At 31.4% G+C, this 8,103-nt stretch overlaps 1 pseudogene; it reads right to left on the bottom strand.

Moving 5' to 3' along the window:
* Nucleotides 1-459: 459 nt before the first annotated feature.
* Nucleotides 460-3,964, bottom strand: LOC129295060 (probable LRR receptor-like serine/threonine-protein kinase At3g47570; annotated as a pseudogene).
* Nucleotides 3,965-8,103: the final 4,139 nt, after the last annotated feature.

The following is an 8,103-nucleotide window of genomic DNA, read 5'->3' as shown; positions in this document are numbered from 1 at the left end:
TAGGCAAACAAAATGAGAGAAAGCTGAGATTGAACATGAAACAATTAGAGTAAGCAAAGCTAGCTAAAGAAGTTGATAGATAATTGCAATGTGATTGTTCTAATGCAAAGATAGAGAAATAGGTTGCTTCCATAAATACTACTTTTGAACATACTGGAGGTATAACTACCAGACACATCATATGCAATGTGCTCAAGATTCTTTTACATGCTTCATAAATATATTTGATGAATGAATATATAAATTTCACTAACAGAGTATCATTGCTAGCTAGCTTGATATATTCTTTAACTAAGCATGAATCCCACCTATATACTCTAAAGTACATCTTTTAATGCTTGGAGTGAAAATAAATGAACATACATAATAAATAATGATGAGTCCAATATATTCTAAAAGTAGATAATAAAAAAATGGAGAACAATTAACCACGCAAATTGTAGGAATGTTAATGATGATTTAAATATGACATTGTTGCCTATGCATAAACATGGCCTTGATCTTGTTCAATGATACTACAACATCAATCATATTGCCACGTGCTTCTGGAAGATTAGTGCAACAATTCAAAGCCAATTCAAGAATAGAGGATGTAGATGCCAATACATTATTTATATGATGTTCATCTCCTTGCAATAAATTTGAATCCATGGCTTGAATTATTGCATGTGGCATTGACTCACTTACCCAGCTCGTCAAGCTCAATCCTGAGATAAATATATCTTCGATGGGCCTTTTTCTTGTGAACACCTCTAATAACATGATTCCATAGCTATACACATCTACTTTTGTTGAAACAACTCCAGAAGATCCGTACTCTATATATGATTGAATTCAATTAATAAAGTATAACTAATAACTAAATAAGACTATTCATGTAATCAATTAGAGAAAATAGATAATAGAGAATTGAAAAATAAGTTATGTTATGCTGCTGGGTAGTAGTCTTTCAATTTTTTAAATGTATATTTTTATTAAGCCTAAAGATTGATAAGAAAATTTTATGATCATATATAAAAGAATTTTTATGTAGAAGAAACAAAGACACACACACGCAACCCCTTATCTAGGCATACATGCATGCATATTCATCCCATATACATATTTCAAAATACATATTCATCTTAATGTTTTAACATTAATTAGTTTAAGAATTTTATATACATATAAAAAGACCAAATTAAACTAAGTTCAATGATTGAAAAATTCATAAAATAGCTCTGCCATTTTCTATTTGAATACAAGAGACTAGTGCTACACAAATATTGGGTTGGAGTAGGTTTAGCCTCAACCTGAGGTCTAGTTTGAAATCATTATGGTTATACTTACTAGTACAAGGTCTAGTCTAGTGTGGGATAAACTTGATGGTGGACCAGACCAAGCTTAGTCTCTCAAGTTGAAGACTAGTCTACCAAATTATAATTTTTTTTAATATAGATGCTAAATGACATTCAAGAAGATGAAGAAGAGCATGTAGTGATATGAAGAGATATAAGAAAAATATTTGCAACAAATCAACGATATTCAACATTATGATTTATGAGAAAAATCAAAGCATGCTCTAACAAATCTGCAAGAATAATAAATTTTTAGAATAGAAAGGGGGGAGAAGAAAAAGCCATGAAACCCAGATTTACTTATGAAGACCAAAGATGGAGGCTTTGAGTGAAATCTATGAGGAAGTCGATAAATGTAGATGAAGATTTTTTGAAATCTCAAGACAACAATTTGATTAATTGATAGAGGAACGTTAATAAGGGTGGATAAACTGAGATAAAGAAAAGGAGAGAATTGTAATGAGAATAGTCATAGGGAGAGTGATTGTAACTAGTAATAAGAGCATGGCCGAAGGGTTTGGATCTCTAGAAGTTATTCAAGGGCAAACAAAATTGCATCATCAAGATTTTAAAAATAAAATAAAATAAAACACTTAGTTGGACTAGACTAAATGGGTCTTGTAGTTGGTCTAGAACCTAGTTTGACTCAATAAGCCAACCCAGTATGGTCTATCTAAGTTCATTATTAGGCTCATTTTTTCTTAAACCGGGTTGGTCCAAGTCTTGTCAGGTTAGACTGGGTTATAGAAAATCACTAGTTTATTGTACAACCCTACAAGAGACTATTTCATGGAAAAATTAGAAAGAAATATCCAAGAACATTTCTCTCTCTAGAAGAATTAAGGGACCATGTTTTAGGCATAGATAACTTTGATAAATTGTTGTTCATCAATTAAACCACATATTTAATATATAATTGAATAAAATCAATAACATTAATGTGTTTTAAGAAGTCATGTAGTATTTATACTAAATATTAATTAGTTTGTCATGCATTAGTTTTATATTATATTGCTAATTTGAATAATGAGTGGCAATATATGTGTAATAAGTTTTTTTTATGAATATAATATCTTAAGATATATATTGTTAGAATGTAAAGGAAGGAAAAAAAGTAAAAATGTAAAACACTATATCAAGAATTATTACCAGGTGCAATATAGCCTACTGTGGGTATTGTCTCTGTGTATATCTTAGATTCCCCTTTATCTAAAAGTTTAGAAATTCCAAAGTCACTCACATGAGCAACCATTTCATCATCTAATAAAATGTTGCTTGGCTTCAAATCACAATGGATAATTGGTGCTAACAAGCCATGATGGAGATATTCCAAAGCAGTTGCTACATTTATCATTATATTCAACCTTTGAAGAAAACTTAAAAAATAGTTGTGAGAATACAACCATTTTTCAAGGCTCCCATTGGGCATGAACTCCATTACCAAAGATTTGAAATCAACATTGGAACAACAACTTATAACCTTCACCAAATTGCGATGGCGCACATTACGCAATATGTCGCATTCTTTTTCAAAGCTCCTTAACATTACCTCAGAATCAAAATTGAAGATCTTAACTGCAATGATCATTCCATTGGAAAGCTTTCCTTTGAACACAGAACCATAACTACCCCTTCCAAGTAGGTTACTCTCATCAAATCCATTGGTTGCTTCTTGGATTTCAAAATAAGAAATCCTTCTTGGAACTCTAAAAGTTGATAAATCCCTTTCAACTAGGCCCCTTGAATTTTGTCGTCGTTTATGTCTTAAAAAGATAATTCCTGAGACAACCAAAATAATTGACACAACGATAGGTAATATGAATTTCAATAAAAAAAAATTTTGTCTTTGATATTTTTCTTGTTTCTATTTTGCAAGGAGGAACTTGGAGTTGTGGCTTTCCACAAAGAGCTTGATTCATCATAAAAGACTTAGGAGTTAAATTTTTAAAAACTCCTCCACTTGGAATCTCTCCATGAAGTTTGTTATAGGAGAGATTGACATACTTAAGATCAATAAGTAACTCTAGAGATTTAGGAATCTCCCCAGACAAATTATTCTCAGAAAGGTCTAATGCTACTAAGCTCAACATATTTCCAAATGATTCAGGAATATTTCCTTGCAAATTGTTATGTGCTAAGGAGAGATCTTGCAAATTCTTCAAGCCACCCAATGTTGTTGGAATAATACTAGAAATATGATTTCTCGACAAATCCAGTAACACAAGAGCATTTAAGTTTTCAATCTTCAATGATACATTTCCAACTAACTTATTGGAAGATAAGTTCACTCTCAATATATCCTTCAAATTCCAAAAGGAATGGGGTATTCCTGAAATTAACTTATTAGAGTCCAAGTAAAGGTCTCTTAGAGAGGTAACATTTGCTAAACAAGGTGGCATTCTTCCAGAAAACTTGTTTCTACTTAAAGATAAGTGGGCAAGCTTTGTCATTTCACAGATCTCATCAATGATTGGGCCATGTAGCTCATTTCCTTTAAGATTCAAATATTGAAGATCCAATAAGCTACCAATTGCTTTTGGAATTGATCCTGTGAAGAAGTTTTCTCCTAAGGATAGTCCAAAGAAACTAGTGAGGTTCCCAAAATTTGATGGAAGAGTGCTGGACATAAAATTGCTTTCAAGATCTAACAATTCCAAAGTTGAAATGTTAAAAATGTTCAATGGTATAGATCCATTCAACTTGTTATATGACAATTGTAACATCTCAAGCTTACGAAGACTACCAATTTCCAGTGGTACTAAACCTGCGTTTAAAAGATTAGTTTTGGTAAAGCTATTTGAACTGAATACTAAACAATAGTAAATAAGACAAATACTTAACTAATGAGATGCATCATTGTTGATACTCCTTTGAATGTCTCTCAATCAAGTTCTACATCTAGATTTTAGTAGTATGTTCATATACATTAACAAGATGGGCTTATATCTTTTACATAGACCCTTTAAATTATTTTTTAGGGTTGAAAACCTAATTTACCCTTGAAGGGTGGGGCAATACATGTAACAACCCAAAATTTAGACCTAAGTGCTTTGTAGCTGCAGGAAAGATGTTTTGATTAGTAAATATGCTATTTTTTCGATTAGATGGGAGAAGAAAGATTGATCAGAGATGTACTCTACCTGCATCTAGTTATATATATATATATATATATTATTGAGTTATAAATATAGTAAGTTGGAATATAGGAAATGCTTAGTAAATTTAAGTGATGCCTAAGATAAAAGAAAATTGAGGAAAAGAAAGTCAAAGCTAACGAGGACTAAGTTGCAAAAATTATTGGTTTTAACCAAGTGACACCCTAAGTGATCAAATGAAATAGGGAGAACCCTGATCATAATAAATTAGTCCAAGTTATATTCTTAACGCATCGATATAATATTTTAAGAAAAAAAGTGAAAAATTAATGATGTCAAGTTTATTAATATTTATTTGAGTTTAATTGGGTTACTTCATCATATAATTAAAATTTACCGTGTATTTATATGAAGAAAAAAAAAGAATAAACCTGGGATAAGATAGGATTAAAGAGATATATTTTCCATTTATTTTAAAAGATAGATTAAGGATATTTTAAGATAAGAATTAGTGGGAAATTATGTGTCAAATTATCAGCTAACTTAATAGTAAAAAAGTATGTATATTTAAGCCATGCACTTAATTAGCAGAGCAATGTGTTACGTGGTAGCCAACCAGATTTATGATGGCTCAAGGAGTACATATGGCATAGAAAGAAGAAAAAGAAAGAAAGAAAAAAGAGAAAAAAGAAGAAATGAATGGAAAATGGGTTTGCTACAAAGATTGAAGTTATTTAAAAACATAAATTCTCAAATGTTAAAATGGGTTTATTTTGTGCCACTTTCATCCACTGAACAACTAAATGGATAGGGATGATTACGTGTTAAACAATGAGAATCACAAGGCTTTAAAATGGCATTAGTGGCAGCCACCGAACAAAAAAAAAAAAACACAATTTGATCAGGATTAGTGATGTAAATGTGTCACCATATCAGTTGTTTGATTGTCTCACCATCCACGCTCCGCTTTCACTATAAATACCTCTCCAAATCGAAGGTTTCCCTACTTATATTGCTCTGGACGAAGCCAATCCAAAAGAGAGATGTGAGATGTGCATGACATAATTTTTTCCAAATAATGACGTTAAGGAAGTTGAACGGAGGAACTAAGATAAACCTTGCTATATTCTTCACCTAAACTATCTTTTTAGCCAAAACATCTTGCAACAACGTTATTCCTAAATCCAAGTACGTGCTATGGGTGGCTTTAGATTCTAGAAGAGGCAAGCTTAAAGTTTGGAAAAGAAGGAAACAACAAAAGACCTCAAGAGCAAGCAAAAGCTAGGACAGGAGGATTATTTTAGGATAGGAAGGCATTTGGTGAGCATTATATTTGCAAACGCTTTAAAAAAGAAGGAGATGAAATCAAGTAATCGACATTGATTTTTACTTTAGTACATGAATCATTTTTTATGGCTAATGTGAATGATGATTGTGCTCTACTATGACAATATATGACGTTTATTACAGGAAATGTAGTGCCATAATTATGTGTAAGTTAGATTAAAATTATAGATGTCATGGGCAAGCATAAAATACAGTGCATGTAGTTAGTATAATTTGTGAAGTTTGAAATATATGCGTTTGAAATGGTTTGTGTTCCTACGGGAAAATACTTGTGTTGCTACTGGGATTGCAAAATCTCAACCCCGCTACAATGACATATAGATCAATCTCAAGCAAGGGAAAAGGCAAAGAAATGAAACAAGAGAATGGACGTTATTTGTGCCTTGTTTGATATTTTGTAAATGAAGTTGTAGATTAATTTTCTTGAGTTCTGGTCTGTATAATTCAGTAACTAAGATTTTCTCTTTATGATATGAGTGTCTAGACTTGTTGGCTATGCGTTGAAGACCCTCAAGAATGCTTTATACCCAGCTTTTGGACTCATCATACTAATGTGTGTTAGTAACATACAAATATGTGTTCCTTCTACAACTGGCTTGATTTCATATGCTGAATGCATGATAAAATCCTAATCTTATACAAGGAATAGACAAGTTAAGATTTGAAACATGTCTAGAATCATGTCATTTAGCTTCCTATAACATGAGCTGCAAGGTTTACAAGTTAGATCATAAAAGTTGGATCTAGTAAGACATGTAGCTAGGCAGTATAAAAGATTAATTAAACCTTATCAATGGGAAAAAGTAAACTCATGTTTGATATTTTTTTCCCCCTTATAGAGAACATTCTAATATTTCCAACAAGCCCGAGATCACGTGAATTGGTGTTCTAGAATTGAAGTAATAAAGTTTACAAGACAGAGAAGGGAATCTGTAGCCAGCGAAAAGACTTTCATACAAAGTTGTATTTGTTTATTAAATTGTATCATTTGGGCCAACAAATGTCCTGTCTCATAATTTTCCAATGGAGAACTTCCTGAGCTTTCAATGAAACCTTTGATCATGTTAATTGGATCTCCATAACGTAAGATATTAATTTTCAAAGTTTAGTTAAGAACTTTGGATTGTTGCTAAAGGAAAAACAGAGCAATTTAATTAAACAAGAAAACCATATTAGGCTCAGTCAAAGTCCAGTTTATAATTTTCCCCATATAGAGGACTTATGTAGCTCTAAAAGGAGACAAGAATGAGCTCAATCCATGAAGTTTTTTATAATAAGTTATGAATTTTTGAAATTAGTCCAAAATTCTAGAAATATTCGGTTAAAGTAAACCAAGATTGAGCTTGAGTTTGTAAGTCCTTGTCTCTAATTGCTACTAATGGAACGTATGATAGATTCCGTTGCCAAATAATGGTTCCTAAAATAGGATGTTGCAATACCCCTAAACAATTTTTTTTAAAGAGCAATATTGCACCTCCATAAAATATTACCCCTAAATTAGTTGTTTAGGGGGATACCCCACCCTTTACTATAGGGTGCCCAATAGTCTAAAAAAATTTTTTTGGGTTAATTAGGTCTTTAACCCTATTTTTTATCAATAAAATTAAATTTGTTAAAAAAATAAAATATAAGAGAGTTTTTATTTAAACATACCATTAAAAAAGTTGAGCATTTAATCTACATATAAAAAATTAGATATAATCAAGTTTTTGATGTCTCAAATGTACCTTACTTCACATTTTTCATGTTTAAAATTCAGAAAACTTATTGTAATTGATGTTGTTTCTGATTTTTCCCAAAAAATTGTAAACTTTAAAAATTGATTGTGGCAATTATATATACTTTAGGAATAATGTAACTATTAGTCTCTCAAGTTTGTCTCCATTATCAATTTTGTTCCTCAAATTTAATTTTATCAAGTTAGTCCTATAAATTTAACTCAGTTACTGATTTGGTCCTTATTTTAGGAGGTAATACTATATCAGAATTTGATGAACAAAAAAAAAAAAAACACAATTTGGATCAGGATTAGTGATGTAAATGTGTCACCATATCAGTTGTTTGATTGTCTCACCATCCACGCTCCGCTTTCACTATAAATACCTCTCCAAATCGAAGGTTTCCCTACTTATATTGCTCTGGACGAAGCCAATCCAAAAGAGAGATGTGAGAGATGTGCATGACATAATTTTTTCCAAATATGACGTTAAGGAAGTGTAACGGAGGAAGGAACTAAGATAAACCTTGCTATATTCTTCACCTAAACTATCTTTTTAGCCCAAAACATCTTGCAACAACGTTATTCCTAAATCCAAGTACGTGCT

Source organism: Prosopis cineraria, unplaced genomic scaffold (assembly GCF_029017545.1).
Source record: "Prosopis cineraria cultivar Desert tree isolate PC_DT_omini unplaced genomic scaffold, ASM2901754v1 PC41, whole genome shotgun sequence".
Classification (NCBI taxonomy): Eukaryota; Viridiplantae; Streptophyta; class Magnoliopsida; order Fabales; family Fabaceae; genus Prosopis; species Prosopis cineraria.
Note: the sequence above shows the minus strand (reverse complement) of the source record. Positions and strands in the feature narration are given on the sequence as shown.